General features: G+C 39.7%; 1 long non-coding RNA gene across 3 annotated transcripts in view; it reads right to left on the bottom strand.

Annotated features, from left to right (window-relative positions):
- Positions 1 to 16,048: 16,048 nt before the first annotated feature.
- Positions 16,049 to 18,411, bottom strand: part of Rpl35l5 (ribosomal protein L35 like 5) — a 47,808-nt gene continuing 45,445 nt past the window's right edge. Inside the window, exons 2-3 of one of the 3 annotated variants that reach the window (XR_005490419.2) lie at positions 18,069 to 18,410; positions 16,049 to 16,700 (exon numbers count right to left, since the gene is read on the bottom strand). This is a non-coding gene — a long non-coding RNA (ribosomal protein L35 like 5). The other 2 variants (XR_001840263.3, XR_005490420.2) reach the window with 2 other exon arrangements.

The raw sequence follows: 18,411 nt of genomic DNA, 5'->3' as shown, positions 1-18,411 counted from the left end.
CAGTCAAAAAAAAAAGTTGTTGAAAATTCATCCATTCACTTCTCTACTATGGTATCCTGATATTTCTAAATTGGATTCTACGTCCTCACTAAGTATTTATCAGAAATTTGCCATGCATTCAAGTCCTTCCTCGGGCTACAAAGGATGTATTAAAAAGACCAATAGTACTGAGATCCTTGAGGACAGAGGAAATGACTTTCAAGTCTACAGTTCCCATGAACTACTGTTCAGGTCATTCCCTGCCCAGAGCTCCCCAGTCAGAAGTCTACAATCACCCATGCGCTCCTCGTCCAGCAATTTAAACTGATGTACAGTGAAATCTTCCCAGAGCGAAAGCCGCAGTTCTCTAAATGTCACAGCGGTATCACACTGAGGCAGAACAGAACCGAGTGGAGTGTGGCAGGCCTTGCACAAAGCCTTCACATTAGTAATGAAAATATAGCTGGGAATACACACATTTTCCCCCAACCCCACGATCCCTACCCCACCAATCAGGAAGCAAATTAACTCTGTCCAGTGGCACAGGCACAAAGGCTCTCCTGAAAGAGACATTATAATATGAAAATATACCTTCCTGGCTAGATATTCAAGATGCTAATGAGACATGCCACAAAGTATCGTATATGTAGAACCATTTGTAACCACATACAGAACATGTACCAAAATGCCCATGTTTTGCAAATGGGACAGAACTCATTATACACTGGGCAATCTAAGCTATTGAAATCTTTTTTTGCTTCTACCCATTTCTTAATATATTTTATTGTATTGCTTGCAACTCCTCACATATGGGGCACAAGAATTTGAAGCCTACATGGGGCCCACTTAACCCAAACCTCAGCCCAAAGCCACCTGATAACTGGTGGTACCCTAAAAATGGCTCGTGCTGCTAAGTGGGTTCAGCCTGTAGCTCCTACACAGAGTGAATTCTGAATGAGTAAAATATTTTTAATCAGAAAATGCAGAGTACATTATCCATTATCTGTATGATCTATCTATTATCTCAGTACAAGACATGGAAAGTAGTTTCTCCTAAAGATCCGAATATGAGAGATGGCTACTGTCTGTACCGCCCTTGGAAGACTATTTTTGCAGCAAAATCAATTCTCGAATGTACACGTGGATGATTCACAAGGGAGATAATTGGAAAGGTTGAAACAAACAACATTGTGAGCTTTGAGTGGAAATTGGATGGTGCCTGTGACTCAGGAAAATTACATTGTAATGCAATTTGCTCATAATCATATTTAAACAAGTCGATATTTCTCTAATGTTCAATGACTGAGATCCAGAAAGGCAAGTCCTACATGAGACACTGGTTAAAAAGTCATCTACTAAAGGGATAAATAATTGACTAATAATCATGTGCAACAGAATTAGGAAGAAAATGTACTTTCTATATAAGCCCAGCAGTGAGCTGAGTCACCAAATGGAATATCTTCCCAAAGACAAGCCAGTGGTACTAAATAGTGGATTGGCTGGGTCTTATAGTTCCACTGATATAAAACAGCAAAGTATGAGATGTAATATTGACAGTGGTTGTATGGTTATGGCAACATCATGTTGGCATTTCTGTTAGTCAAAGACTCTGAGAGGAAACCAAAGGCATATACGTGAGTAGTCACTGTGTTATTCTGCCACAATATGTACAATCTAGAACATCAACTTGAGCGGCTGTGCTGAGTTTTAGCATTTATGGTAGCAAGGTGAAAAGCCACTGGAGAATAATATAAGTAGAATTTGAGGTAGAAGAAGCTGCCCCATTGCTGAGCTACAATTAACTCATATACAGTGGGCATGAATTATTTAAACCAGGGGAGAGACTAAGGCTTGGACAAGGATAGTAACAATGGAGATGTCCAGAAGTAGCATAGGTAAGGACTGGGAAGTCAATGCAGGCTCAATTAGAGCACTTGATGTGCATATATGAGGACCTGAATTAAACCCCCCTGCACCCCTGTAAAATGCTGGACTTGGCAGCAAAAGCCTGGAACACTAACACTGGCAGGTAATAACAGGGATGCAGATGCTGCTTGCTAGCCAGACAGCCTAAGTGAGCCTTCAGTCCAGTGAGTCTTTCCCAAGACTCAGAGCATCCTCTTCTGGCCTATGCATACACGTACACTCAAATCTCATGTGTTTGAATCACATACAAGGTAAGGTCTGGGAATGCAAGAATGGTTTGAAGAACTAAAAGTCAGAGAAAGTTTGAAAATCAAGCAGAGCAAGAAATTAAAACCAATACCTGTCTTTTCTCATCCCCTTTTATCCATCCCTCAAAACTAGAATGGCTATTGTCCTTACCAGAGAACCTTCTGAGCCCTTAGAAATTAGAGTTCCAGAGGTTTTATTAACCTATCTCACATTAATAAACAACATAAATCTACATTTAAAAATCAGGAAAGAAGTGATTCTGTAAGGATAATGTGAAAAGAAAAAAGGGCAAGGAAAAGAACTACTTCTCTGCGATATTGTACAGTTCAACCACCATAATTTAGGAGGATAGCTTCAATTTGTATGATGTTTCAGAAAGATATGTTGGCTTTCAAGTTGGTTTTATATTTCTGGATACACAAAATAATTCTATTCAAAATAGCTTTAGTTTCTTTACAGTGATAGTATTCATTAAAATATGAATGAAATTGTGTCCCATTGTCAAGTAAACCATTAAAAGAGAGTAACATTGGTTCACTAGCTCAAGCGCTTGAAACCAGCATTGGGAGGAAGTCACTGTTAAATGGGACGTCTGCTCAGTTGAGCCTTCCAATTGGTCTGCAGATATGCCTCTCATCCCAAACCAACACCTGCTAGGAGCTGATTTAGAACCGACCCTAACTACAGCCTGGAGGGCAAGCATTATTGATGACTACAGCTTTATCTAATGGAGTTCTCACCCTAAAGTATCGAGCTCTCTACTTACAGAAAATCATGGCTTCTGCCAGTACCAATTTAAAATTCATAACTAAACGTGTAAAATGATGTGGTTTCCAACTCACCCATTGTTTAAAATCATAAATACAGCCACCATCTTTGAAAAACCTGTGAATACATTTTTAAGGCTGCTTAAATCTGTTTTCCACACTGGAATCATAATTAGCCCCAAAGAAATGCAATTTTCTTTGTTATTGCTCAGTTGGCTTTGTTCTCAGTTGATGATTTTGATTATTATAGAACTTAATGAGATTAATTTTAAGCAAAAATAATTAGAATAACTGTTTTAGCATAAATTAATTTAGTTAGATTTTAGTCATGTCTATTCCTAACAATTTGTTAGTGGTATTTTTCTTGACAGAATTCTTAAGTAAAACTACACAATTACTTTCAGTCTTGCCATGTATATTTAATAGATTCAGGCTTATTAATCCTTTCAGCTGGTTTCTATATAGAAGATGATTTAGAGAAGATGAGAATCCTTCTCTAAAGCAGTTGTGGTACTGTTTGCTTAGGTCTGCCGTCACTGCTCATTCTCAATTTTTGTGTTATTGATGTGTAAATGTTTCAGAGCAAACATTTTCATGAATGCCGTGCTTTTGCGTCTACTTGTCATTTTTTTAATTATCATCACACTTCTTGTTTATAATTATCCTTTATGGCACTGTTGTATACTTTGCCAAATTTAGATGTTTGACCTCATAGAATTCTTTAGTTTCCTGTCACTCTTGTGGAAAAAAAATTACAATTCCTTCAATTAGTAAGAACGTATCACCAATGTATTCTTCCCATGTGGCAAGACATTGCAGAGTATAACTGACAGATTTCTAAATCGTCTCTTATACCAGTGATTATTAAATTTTAATATAAATACAAATGCCCCCAGAAATTCTATGAAGATGAAGGATCTGATCACTGTTGTGTGCATGAAACTATATTTCCAACATATTCCCAAGGGATGCCAAAGTTATCTGTGATGACAGTTCAAATAGAAGAGCTGTCTGTCCTTTGTATTTTTTAGTGGATATTTTCTATATTTACCTGTCAAATGTTATCCCTTTACCTGGTTTCCCCCTATCCCATCACCCTCCGCTACGTCTATGAGGGTGCTCCCCACCCACTTACTCCCTCCTCCCTGTCCTGGCATTCCCCTACACTGGGGCATCTAACCTTCACAGGACCAAGGACCTATCCTCCCATTGATGCCAGAAAAAGCCATCCACTACTACATACGTGACTAGAGCCATGGGTCCCTCCATGTGTACTCTTTGGTTGGTGGTTTAGTCCCTGGGAGCTCTGGGGGATCTGCTTGGTTGATATGTTCTTCCTATGAGGTTGTGAACCCCTTCAGCTCCTTCAGTCCTTTCTCTAACTCCTCCACTGGGGATTCCGTACTCAGTCCAATGGTTGACTGCAAGCATCGGCCTGTGTATTAGTCACGCTCTAGAAGAGCCTCTCAGGAGACAGCTGTATAAGGCTCCTGTCAGCATGCACTTTTTGGCATCAGCAATAGTGTCTGGGTTTGGTGACTGTATATGGGATGGACTCCCATGTGAGGCAGTCTTTGGATGGCCTTCCTTCAGTCTCTGCTCCTCTTTATGTCCCTAATTTTTCTCTTGTGAGTATTTTGTTCCCCCTTGTAAGTAGGACTGAAGCATCCATGCTTTAGTCTTCCTTCTTCTTGAACTTCATGTGATCTATAAATTATATCTTGGGTAATTTGAGCCTTTGGGCTAATATTCACTTATCAGTGAATGCATACTATGTCTTCTTGGTATTTTTATTTCCAAACTCATTTTATGGAAACCATTTTAAGTTCCATTTGCAGGCCCAAAGCTTTTAGGTTTGGGAATTCATGTGTTAAATTTCTATTAAATATTTTCAACCAATTTAAAGGAAATAAAATCAGAACTTAGAGAATTTAACTTTAAATACACATATATTTATATGTGTATGGATAACCACATAGATATGATATAGATATAGATATAGATATAGATATAGATATAGATAGAGATAGAGATAGAGATAGAGATAGAGATAGAGATAGAGATAGAAATAGAGATAGATATATAGATATAGATATAGATATATCGTATACATATACATATATGTATGTCGGTATGTTGATTACAGTTCTGGGTAGCATTGACTATCACCATGACACAGCCTAGTTGATAATGTCTTAATAGATTTAATTGATGTAGGAGAACTCAGCCCATTGTTGGCATCATTTCCTGGGAATGTGGTCCGGGGTTCTATAAGAAAACTTAAGTAGATATAAGCTTGTGCTTGAGTCAGAGACCCAGAGAGCAAGCAATGTTAATCCATTGTTTGTTTCAAGTTTCTGTCCTAAGTTCCTGCCCTGGCTAATTTCAACAATAAACTATGTGTTAGTTACTTTTTGTGTTGTATAATAAAACACCACGACTAAGGCATCTCATAGGAGAAATTGGTTTACAGTTCCACTGTAGTAGGGAGGCCTAATAGCACATCCCATGGGTGGTGGCAAGCAGGAAGCAGAGAGAGTAACCTAGAAATGACAGGAGACTTCCAATCTTAAAACCTAACCTAGAGATGTACTTCCTGCCGCAAGACCACACTGCCTGAACCTCCACGAACAGTACCACCAACTGGAGACCAAGGGTCAAGCCACTCGGGATGGTGACCTGGAAGTGCTGGAAATAAAACTGACTTTAAATAAATAAAAAGTGAAATAAACTCTTGACTAATTTACTTTTGGTCCAAGTGTTTTATCACAGTAACAGAATGAAAAGAGAACAATCACCATCATAAATATGTAACTTATTTTTAAAGTGGCTCACTATAAACATATATATATGCAACATATATGTATATATGTAAATATCAACATGTTTATTGTATGCATATATGTGTATATACATTGTAGGTGAGTATACGTATATAAGCAACATTTGATATATTTATTTGTTTGTTTGTTTATTCATTCATTCATTCATTCATTCATTCGTTTTCCAACCAAATTGCTGTCTCCCCTTTAGGTCTCCTCTTCACATAGTCTCTCTGCTTCTCCTCTGCGAGGGTGGTGGACTCCCTGGGTTTCTCCGAACCCTGGCCTATCAAGTTTTGCAGGATTAGGCTTATCCTTTCAACTGAGGTCAGACAAGAAAGTTAGGGGAAAGGATTCCACAGGAAACATCTTTTTTTTCTTTACACTCGAGATTTTATTCCCCTCCTAGTCCACGCTTCGACTGTTCCACATCCCATACCTCCTCCCTGCTCCACACCATCCCCGTCTTCACAAGGATGTCCCCACCCCACCCACTATACAAGACCTCTACACTTTCCGGAGTGTCCAGTCTCTTGAGGGTTAGGTGCATCTTTTCTGACTAAACCCAGACCCAGGAGTCCTCTGCTGTGTATGTGTTGAGGACCTCATCTCAGCTGGTGCATGCTGCCTGGTTGGTGGCTCAGTGTCTGATGAGATCTCAGGGGTCCAGGTTAACTGAGACTTCTGATCCTCCTACAGGGTCACCCTCCTCCTCAGCTTCCTCCAGCTTTTCCCTAATTCAACCAGAGGGGTCATCAGCTTCTGTCCATTGGTTGGGTGCACACATCTGCATCTGACTCTTTCAGCTGCTTGTTGGGTCTTTTGGAGGGCAGACATGATAGAACCCTTTTTGTGAGCGCCCCATAGCCTCAGTAATGGTGTCAGGTCTTAGGACCTCCCCTTGAGCTGGATCCCAATTTAGGCCTGTCACTTGACCTTCTTTTCCTCGGGTTCTTCTCCATTTCCATTCCTGCATTTCTTTCAGACAGGAAAAAATATGGGTCAAAGTTTTGACTGTGGGATGGCGACCCCATCCCTCACTTGATGCCCTGTCCTTCTGCTGGAGGTGAACTCCACAAGTTCTCTCCCCTCACTATAGGGCATTTCATCTAGGGTCCTCACTTTTGAGTCCTGAGAGTTTCCCAATTCCCAGGTCTCTGGTACATTTTAGAGGGTCCTCCCAACTTCCTTCCTCCTGAGGTCAACAGGCAACATCTTTAGGGACAGCCCCTTGCTTTAGTTGTTGAGGGACCCACATAAGCCTGTGCTGTACATCTGCTACATATGTGCTAGGGGCCTCAGCCCAACACATGAAGTCTCTCTGGTTGTTGGTTCAGTCTCTGAGAGGCTCATAAGAATTCAAGGTAGTTGACTCTGTTGGTTTTCCTGTGGAGTTCCTATCCCCTTAAGGGCCCTCAATCCTTCTCCCAGCTCTTCCATAAGAGTCTCCAAGCACTGTCCAATGTTTGGCTGTGGGTATCTGCATCTGTTTCAGTCAGTTGCTGGGTGGAGCCCCTCAGAAGATATTTTTGCTAGGCTCCTGTCTACAAGCATCACAAGTATCATTAATAGTGTCATGGCTTGGCACCTGTCCATGAGATGAGTCTCAGGTCTGGTTATCAGTTAGCCATTTTTCCTCAGTCTCTGTTCCATTTTTGTCCCTGCACTTCTTTTAGACAGGACAAATTTTGGGTCAAAAGTTTTGTGGATTGTCCCTGCACAAGGGGTCCTGCCTAGCTACAGGAGGTGGGCCCTTCAGGCTCCATATCCCTACTGCTATTCATCTCAGCTAAGGTCATCCGCATTGACTCCTGGGAGTTTCCCCTATCCCAGGTCTCTGGCACATTGTAAATATACCCCACACCCCACACATTACAGCCACCCATTTCCATTCATTCTCCTGGTCCTCTGGCCATCTCTCTGTCTCCATACCTGATCCTGACACCCCTCCTTTTCCCCTCCCCATTCCCACTTCCAACTAGTTCCCTCCCTCTATCTGCCACCTATGACCATTTTATTCCCCTTCTAGGTGAGATTTAAGCATCCTTGCTTGGTCCTTCCTTCTTGCCTAGCTTCTTTTAATCTAAGGAGTGAATAGTGAGTATCCTGTACTATATGGCTAATATCTGCTTATAAGTGAATACATACTACGTATGTCTTTTTGGGTCTGGGCTATCGCATTATTTTCTAGTTTGATCCATTTTCCTGCAAAATTCATGATGTCCTTGTTTTTAATAATCCACTGTGAAAACGAACCTCACTTCTGTATCCATTCTTCAGTTGAGGAACATCTGGATTGTTTCCAGTTTCTGGATATTAAGAATAAAGCTGCTATGAATATGGTGGAGCACATGTCTTTGTAATATGGTGCAGCATCTTTTGTGAATATCTCCAGGAGTGGTAGAGTTGGGTCTTCTGGTAGAACTACTTCCGATTTTCTGAGTAGCCACCAGATTGATCTCCAGAGTGCTTGTACAAGTGGTACCAGCAGAGGAGGAGTGTTCTCCTTTCTCGGCATCCTTTCCTTGCCAGCACGTGCTGTTGCTTGGGAGTTTTATCTTAGCGATTCTGATGGGTGTAAAGTGGCATTTCAGAGTCATTTTGATTTGCATTTCCCTGATGTCTAGGAATGTTGAACCTCTTTTCAAGTGTTCCTTGGCCATTCGAAATCCCTCTGCTGAGAAGTCTCTGTTTAGCTCTGTATCCCATTTTTTAATTGAGCTGTTTGGTGTGTAGGAGTCTAACTTCTTGAGCTCTTTATATTTTTTAGATATTAGCCATCTGTCAGATGTACGGTTAAGATCTTATTTTTAAAGTGGCTCACTACAAATATACATGCATATGTGTATATATGCAATGCATATGTATATGCAAATAATTGCATGTGTATACATATGCATATGTATATGTATTTGGATATACAGTGTAAGTCGATATATATGTATATAAGCACCCTTTGATATTTTTAGATCTTCAGTTTTAATTTGGATGTAGAATTGCCATTTATATTTTGGGGTAGAACAGGTACAACTATAAATTATGCATACATTACAACTAACTACAATTATGTTTTTATTCTACAGCTTCTTAATTTAATAAAACCAGTATTTTACCACCACATGGTATTCTACTTACTACAATCTGTGTTTACAAACTCTCCTTACATAGAAATGTGTTTCTTCATATTTAATGTTAATATATTTAATTAAATGTGTAATGCTATTCACAATACTGACATGTTATATTATACACTTAACAGAATGATTCTAAATCTATTAGTTGAAATTTAAAAGTTGAAATTATTAGTAAGTTTACCTGAATTCATTTTCTACTTAAAGAATTGTCAACATTGATGGAGAAAATGGCATTATTTTCACCCTTGAAAAGTCATTCGAATGAAGCTATCATAAGTATTGTTTGACTTTTAATATGCTCTCAGGGAATATTGAAGAAAGCAATGAAATAAATGAATTTAAGGAAATCATCATATTTAAATGGAAAGTCATGCTTTTATGAAGATACCCACACACTGATGTTAATTGCTACACAATTCACAATAGCCAAGTTATATAATCAGTCTAGAAGCCCATCAACAAGCAAATAAATATAGAAAATGTGTTAGCATACACAAGAGAGATGTTTGAAAAACAAAACTTCCTTGTTCGGTCATAAAGAAGAAAAATAGTCCATCATTTTCAAGAACCTGTATGAAACTGGAAATCATGTTAAGTAAAATAAGTTAGCTCCAGAAAGGCAAATATTGCACGTTTTCTCTCATAGGTAATTTTTATAAACATGAAGGCAGAAAACTACTTGGGAAGAGGGGGTAAACAAACAGTAGGTAATGGGGAGCAAAGGAAGCATTAGGGGGATAAGTGCAATAAAATGCAATAATACACTTATGAAAATGTCTTCTAGAACCCGTTGTTTTTTAAGCTAATAATGAAACATTAAATGGAAAGAACCATAAGGGTCCTTAGAGTAAAAGCTGATGAACACGGAGGATGAAGAGGGGTGAGAGGGGAGGATCCCTGGAGTTTAATGGCCAGGGAATCTCGCCAGTATAGCAAACTTCAGATTCAATAAGAGACACTGGATTATAAAGTGGAAAATATGAGGAATGTATCTTCATGTCAACCTCTTGTCTCCACATGGACCTGTGCAGATATCACACACACACACACACACACACACACACACACACACACACACACACACACACTGAACACAATGAAAAGGATGAAAAGAAAACTCCATAAAAGAAAGCAACCCCACTGAATAAAAATCAAGTCTCAGCTTGAATTTCCAAAGTCAAAGTAAGACCATGCTGTCTTACAAGTTCAAAGGGTATCTATCACTCAGTGTACGACATGGAGTTATGATAGATTATACCTAAGTAATACAATTGTGCTGCCCTTCTACTTGAGAAAACCCCAAGACCCTGATATCTAGGAATGAGTCCTTCAGAATAAGTGGGCTTCAACTTGTCTTTATCCCTAGCATCTTGTTGAGGATTGTGTTGCTCCTGGATGCAACTGATTGCTACTTTTTATTTAGATCCTGTTTTGCCTAAGACTCTTTCCTTCTTGAAAGCTATTATCACTCCCTGACTCATTGTATACAGGACAACCGAAGTATCAGAAACGAATCTACAGCTCTAACTGGTCAAACACCCAAAGGGTATCGCATTATTCTGTCCAGCATAGCCATTTATGATTTCAGCATAAGCCAAATAAGACATCTCTTTTTTGGCTACTTTCTTCTGTGTAACTGAAGAGGCAGAGGTCATAGGCTTTTTGCTCAAGGCCTCCGAGCTACTATTGTGAATATTACTCTAAACCAAATAATCAAAATATTGGCCCATGTTCCTTATGAGTAGGAAACAGCATGGATGGCCTGAAGCAAAAGCATATTAGGAGAAAGTAGCAGATGTTACAAAGAGTTGTTATATGAAAACAGGAAGGGGGAGTTAGAATCAGAAAACATTCCAGAGAATACCTTATACCAGAAACTAAGAGTGAGTGAGTGTTCTGCATGTTTCCCGTTGTGGAAAGAAGTTGAATTCCATACATTTCTCATTTCACATAGCCATTTTCTTCAGTTACTCTAATCTTTTAGCAAAATGGCTACACCCATGTAGACTTGTGCAGGGGTGTACTGAGCAACAAGAAAAGGCTGGTGTGATAATCTAATATCCAGTAATAGACCCTGAATCCTTGTAGGCTTAGATATTTCAAAACCCACTTTTTATAGAGGCTAATGTGGGGATGAAAGGCTTGTTTGCTCTATGGTGCTTGATAGCAAGGTGGTGGCCTTCCTGAGCCTTCAACCCTGTTGGCTGCAGAGATTTGAGCTCTAGGAAAAGGAATTTGGACAAGTGTGTGGTTGTAGACTTAGACTTGTCCAAATCTACTTTAATAAGAGTTCTCAAATGCTTTGATATCCCTTTTAACCCACAATCCAAAGGTAGGGGAGAAAAGACAGTAAATAGGAAATGGGGATGCAGATCTGTTTACAAGTAGTTTTTTGGGGGTGATTCCAATCTCCATTGTCAGAATACCAAACACAAATCAGCAGTGGTGGTATGCTCCAGAAGAAACAGCCAGTCCTTTGCTGAATTGTAAGGAGTCAGCAGGAGCCTCCATAACCAGTCGGGATGCCCTGAGAAGTTCTCTGCTATGCCTCTCCCAACAAAGTGAAGATGTGAGACCAGTGAGGCATGGCAAGATTTTATGCAAGCATAAAACATGCCCTGTCACTTTCTGTTGAGTCCCACTTATACTCTTTCCAAACATCACTGGTCCCTCCTGTAGGTCTAGCATCAGCAAAACATCACGTGACTCTGTCTCGCCAAAATACCACGTGAGTCTTCATCGCATGATACAACCAGAAACTTCTGCTTCCCATCCTACTACGCATAATAGATCCAAGCAGTATCTAGTAAAGGGACATGGCAGAACACGTGACCCTAAGTAGAAGTGATTGCATGTGAATATTCTAGTAAGATCACCAGTGTAAGGGGAAGCCCTTGGTCCTGCTAAGACTGAACCCCCAGTGAACTAGACTGTTGGGGGGAGGGCGGCAATGGGGGGAGGATGGGGAGGGGAACACCCATAACGAAGGGGAGGGGGAGGGATTAGGGGGATGATTGCCCGGAAACCGGGAAAGGGTTTAACACTCGAAATGTAAATAAGAAATACTCAAGTTAATAAAAAAAAAATAAAAAAAAGAAGTGATTGCATGAATAACGCATGTCCTGAAAAGAATATAAAATGAACTTTCCCCTAGTGGGTGTAAGAGATGCCAAAATAGAACACATGGGAAAACACATACATATGCATAGATTTGCATAAAAGGCTACGCATACATACATCTGATGAAAGCAAGACAGCATTTTTAAAAGTTATTTTTTTTAATAGATTAAAAGCTGCTGGGGCCTTTATCTTTTCCTTGAGAAGTTTATGGAGGTTAAAAAGTTTCATCTTGCATTTTCCTGACACCTACATAGCCGATGAGTGACATTGTGTGCTCAAGTTTTGACACCATAAGCGTTCTAGCAGTCATTCTCATTGCCAGTTTAAATGTACACCCTTGTTTAGATGGCTGGAATTCATCGCGGTAGATAAGGTGTATTGAATAATGTCAATACACAGCTTGTTAGAGCTGACAATGGATGCTCAGAAAGTGTCACACTGAAGTAGAACACAGCCTTCATCCAGCCCCAGGTTGTTTAAAGCTGAAGTGTGGTAAATTGGGCATGTCTAAAGTGGAGCTGTCAGCTTTAGAAGGTTTAACATTGAATCTTTCCCTGCAGATCTCAAACAGAGACTCATGTATTAAGGTACCTGTACTTCCGTGGGTTAGAAATACTTGGAAAAATAATCCTTTTTAGAGCTACTAAAATGCCCTGTGAGATAAAGAAACAAGAATAATCACAAGATCAATTATTTCTTTCTTTGAATTCCAAACAGGATTTTTGTCCATGGTTTCATTCTAAGAAGCAGAGATACCTAAGTACTGTGTGAAGGACTCACAGGCTATTTCTAAGCTCAAACTCTCTGTGGACAGCGATCCAGATCAGGATGCCCAGGAAAACATGGGCTTCATCACAAACGACATATTTTTGGTGTGAACTGAATAAACTTCTGATGTCCTACTGTCTCTGTTTTAGCTTTCTCTATTTGGAGTCGTGTACAGCACAGCTGATGTTTCAACGCTACAAGCATTGACTGTATAATTATTAAATTATTCCAAGTTTGCTTGAGAAGATTTGCTATTAACCTATTAAATTCACTTTTCTGAATGATGACATTGTAAACTCTAATGAAACCAGACTAGTAAGTTAAGGGTATAGGTCAAAGGTAACTCATTGCAGGGTTCCGGGAAATAGCAAAAGTTCAAGGGTTAGAATCAGGAGAATGTCTATGAGACTGACAGGCAGGAGAAGGGAATCCTTTAGGCCACACTCAAGTTAAAGTTATGAGTAAATATAAATCTGCTAAAGGTTTAGGGCCAAGTCAGATATTCCAAATCAATGAAGATTAAGTATAGAATTGACTAACGGTTTATAGCCAAAGATCTGGACCTCATTACATAGGCATGCTACATGCCACGAACCATTTAAGAATTTACTTAATTTATAATTTTATGGAGAAGGGGAGTGGGGAGGTACAGAATGTGGAACAGTCAGAAGGTATACTGGGAGGGGAATGAAGTCTAGACTGTAAAAAAATTAAATAATAATAATAATATAAATGCATACTATTAAATGAGAGCACATAATCTAGAAAGAAAAATAACCATATATTCCTCCCTAATCGCAATATATAAATGAATGTATACAATATTACAATATAATGTGTAAAGAAGGGAAAAAAGGTATAGATTATCTGTAGATGACTACAAACATTTATGATTTCTGTTCTTTGTTCGGTCTCAGACACGTCTCCCACAGGAGTTCTGCAAAGCACACGAGAGAGAAATCTTACGTTGTTACTCAATAATGCACACACTTGCTTCCTGTGTACTCCCAAGATACATCCTAGTCCTTTTTAAAACAAACTATTTATTATATATAAGTACACTGTAGCTGTCTTCAGACACACCAGAAGAGGGCATCAGATCTCATTACAGATGGCTGTGACCCACCATGTGGTTGCTGGGATTTGAACTCAGGACCTCTGGAACAGCAGGTCAGTGCTCTTAACCACTGAGCCATCCCTCCAGCTCCAACCTAGTCCTTGAAATCTGCAATTACGTTAGGTCAAGAAGAACTTTGCATATGTGATAAATTTAAAACAAGGGATCTTGAGTTGGAGATTCTATGGTTTGAGTAATAAACGTCCAATAAAAGCTTATGTGTGTAAGCACTTGATCCCCAGTTGGTGATACTGTTTAGGAAGGACATGGAACTTTGAAGAAGCAGACCCTGGCTGAAGGAAGTGAGACATTGAAGGGTACCCGTGTGTATTTATAGCCTAGTGTTGTGGTTTGTTGTTTGTATTTTCTGCTGTGTCAGGAGGAGTGCCGGACCGAGGAGTAGATCAGGTACTCAGGTGAGATCGGGTGAAATCTTAATTGGACAGATAAGGCTAAAGCCTATGATTGGGCAGTAGAAGAAAAAGGCACAGCTGAACGTTTTAGAGAAGGGAGAAAAGGGAAATGAAGGGAGAGGTGGAGGAGGGGAAAGATGGAGCAGAACCACGTGACCCGGAGGAGCTGCAAGTAGCTAGGGATTTCATAGCTGGGTAATGAGTAGTGAAATGGTATATTTGTCCAATCTGAGCATGCCTTGCAATTATATTATTGAGTCGTGGGTTCTTTAAATCTGGCTGGTATTATGTAAGTCTCTAGTGTTTTCATTTCACAGGGTTAAAGGGAGCTGAGTGAGTGGAAGCTGGCATTGGGTGGATGGCCTGAGACGTGTAAGCAGCAGCTTCAGGCTAATTTGGTTCGCTTAGCAAGCTAGCCTCTGGAACCAGAGCTAGACAGCCAGATAGGGCTAGCCATGGGAGTGGGAAAGACCATTGCTGCTGGCGCAATAGCCAGATTTAGCATGGGTTCCTTTGTAAAACTCCATGCTACAGCCTAGATCCATTTCAAGTCAACTGTTGGCTTCATCATTATGGATACAATGTAGCAATCGCCTCCCCTTCCTGCCACCATGCTTTCTCTGTCATAATGAGCTGTATGTACTAAAACCATAAGCCAAATACATCCTCTTTTTTCCCCTTTAATCTAATGGAATAAGGGAGAGATGGAAAATGTTTTTCTAATGACTTTGAAGACTAGGAAGAGATATGAAAGCAGTCTTTAGGAGATGGGAAAGACAGAAAGTTGATTAACCAGGTCTTAAAGATACTTCAACCCTGCCACTAACTTGATTATAGCTCAGTAACTTAGTCACTTGTGTTTGGTTTCCAAAACCATGAAATAATAAATGTCTTGCTCTTGTGGTGCTTAGTTACAGCAACAATAAAAAACTAACACAGCACACAAATTAATAGCATTGTTATCAGCTGAACGGAATGTGCTCACACCACAGGGTCAAAGGCTCTGACAGAAGTTTCCCTCCTTTTCTAGATGCAGAGAGCAGGAAGCAGGAATGCATTCTTTATATTGTGTTTGGATTTTTCTAGATGTTGAAAAATAAGTGATTTTATGTTTGCTTATCTAACAGAGAGGGAGGTTCTGGGCGAACTCTTAACGTGGAGTCAATTGTCTTTTGAATCTTTAGGTTTGCAGAGCCTGTTGCTAAAAATCTAAGAAACTCACCTTAGAGTTTTATTTGTTCATTTTCATTTGTTCATTCATTTGCTTTAGAGACTGGGTCATACTATGTAGCATGAGTTAATCTGTAACTCTACATAGATCAGCCTGCCCTTGACCTCACAGGGATCTGCCCGTGCTTTCCTCCCATGAGCTGGATTAAGGGTGTGAAACACCACATCTGGTTTTGTTTTAAAGTTTTAAGGACTAAAATTACTGACCAATAAAAAGGTATGAGAAAGAACCTACTTTTGTGACTGAGCACCGAGATGCTAGGAATAAAAGATGGCATCTAAGATTTCAGCTGCGAGGCATGAGATAGGGAATTTCTAAAACAGAAAAAATAATTATAAATAAAGATACTTCTATTTTTAAAGATTACTTTTTAAGTCTATATGGCAAAATAGTGACATCTCAGGATGATCTGTGTCCAAATTCTCTTGTGTTTCTAAGGTTCTTGTTCTTAGTAAGAAGATTTTTGTTTTTCTAGACTTGGCAACCCCTCCCATATAAAGAAAAAGCAGGGCTCACTGAATCTTGAGGAAATAGTTTTAGATGTCAGTTTTAGTTTTCAGCGAATAGAGATGTTTTTATGAGTTCAATAGAAAGAACAATGAGTAGTTGGATATCAACCGTCTCAAACAAGCAAGAGGAGAATTACAAAGGTGATATACTGAGGTTCAGATCAAGGCAGAGATGGTTTTCTTCATGTGTGCTAGAATAGGTTGAGTGATGAGAACTGACTGGAAAAGACTGAGTTTCTTTTCATGGGCTCTTTGTGGTTTTCCTGGCAGGTGCAATTTTGACTGAAGGGGTTACACGCTTCTGCATGGAAGTCTAATCTTCTTTCCCAGTTAGCCTAACATTATCCTCTCCTCTCCCACTACAGCACATAGAAACACACACACACACACACACACACACACACACACACACACACACACACTGAGCCTTCAGTAGGAGTTCTGTTTTCTTAAGCATCCCATATATCACTAGCTGATGTGACACCACCAGTAGTAGATTTGTGTACGTGATTCAAGTACAGATGTGAGAAGTTAGAGATGACTGGAAATCACGTTGGTGGTGTGACCGATATACAGCACTGAAATCTCCATACTCTGACGATTTGTCTGAACCACCACCACACCTAACTCCCATTATATCACCGTGGAGTAGTGCTGGGCCAGTGCTGTAAAGACAAAGGAAAGGAAGACAGTAAGACACTGTTTCACAAATGTCAGTAACTCTTGAGACTCTCTCATTATTTGAAAAGCAGTCACACACTATTTATACAATTATTCAGTCTCGGTGTTTTTACTTCGTTTCATCCTGGAAAACAAATAGATGAGCCAGAAGCAGAGATTTTAAGGGACAAATAGCATTTTCTTTGGTCATTAAACAGATCTACAATTGAGGTGATGATAAAGTTTGTCTGCACACCCTAAAATCAGTTCAAGTGCTGCCTCATATGTCTTACTTTGAAAAAAAATACTCGGCTGAAATAAATCTCAGCTCAGCTTCTAAGTTTTAAGACTGGGTCCAAAATCAAAGCTGCTTTGGATGTAGAGAAGCAATCTCTTGTTCACCCTCATCTGAACAGGCCGATGTTTTGCCCATTTTCTACATCCTCCTCTTTAGCATCTCCAATTGTAGAGTTTTGGCAGCTGTTAGAAAAGAAAATACTAAAAGGAAAAGAGAGAGACGGGAAAAAAAACCCAAAAACTGACAAGCAAAATGGGAACCAGCTTGGTTGTGTGCTGTTGTCTCTCTTGTGGGTTGAAAGGCTAATATCAAAATATTGTGGTTTTAAAAGCATCAGAATGATGGGATCTTGAATCGTGTTTGTCATCACTGTGTGCGTCCGCCGTTGTCTCTTTTTATCTCTGTAATATGCCATAATTATGTCTTCTGAGAGGGTCAATTATCTAGAAAACAAATTGCCGTCATTACCTCGGAGTATTCTTCCCCTTTCTTTGATCGTCTTTTGTACAGCAACCCAAAATTTTGTGTTCATTCAGTCTTTCTCTTTCCTGGTGGCCTTGCTGGTAGAGCTGAGATTCGAAAGGAGACCGTTTTTCCTTCTGTTCCCCATTTCCCCTTCATTTCCTTTCAATGTCTCTCAGGCCTCACATTACCAAGATATGTTCAAATAATCTCATTACCAATAAGGCTCTTGGCAAATATGGCCCTTCACAGATCCTGCTTTATTCTTTTTCTCTCCCACTCTGACTGCATTTACAAAATTCAACAGGGCTGCATGCAAAGACTCATTCAAACTGCATTAATATCTTAGGAAGCCACTGTACCCTAGGGTTAATAATCTCAAGATAAATGTATCATGAGACCTCTGTGATACTGAAAATTAATGGGACTGGTTTGACCAATGATCACTGAATTATAAAGAACCTAACCATGGTGGCTAAAGGATCCAGTGAAATTAGCATTTCCTTTGGTTTGAAATAAAGAAGAAAGAAAGGAAATAGAAAATAATACTTGAAAAATAGAAATACAGAAATTTTCATAATTAGCTTTGCAATACAGGTGTCAAGAAACTTACACAGGGTAATAGAGAAGGGAAACTCATGTATTCATTTGATAGGACAGTTTTCCTGGATTGGGCATCATGATGACCCTTTCAGGCCCGTAGTGATGTGCTGATTTCCCAACAAATTTGAAGAACATTCTCAATGCTAGGGATGGATCTTTGCTATTCAAACGCCTGTGCTACCTAGCAGATGTGCAAAGTGAGGTTTACCACAGCGATGTCTTCTAACTCGCACTGGCAGAAGCCCAGAATGTAAATCAATGTCTTCACCCTTGCCATCTCTCATTCCCCCGTCTGTGTTTTATGAGGAGCGTTCTTTCTGATGACTCTTCTCTATCTCCCATCACTCTAAATC

The sequence above is a fragment of the Rattus norvegicus genome, chromosome 10, assembly GCF_036323735.1.
Source record: "Rattus norvegicus strain BN/NHsdMcwi chromosome 10, GRCr8, whole genome shotgun sequence".
Classification (NCBI taxonomy): domain Eukaryota; kingdom Metazoa; phylum Chordata; class Mammalia; order Rodentia; family Muridae; genus Rattus; species Rattus norvegicus.
The sequence above is the reverse complement of the archived record's forward strand: the minus strand, read 5'-3'. Positions and strand labels throughout refer to the sequence as shown.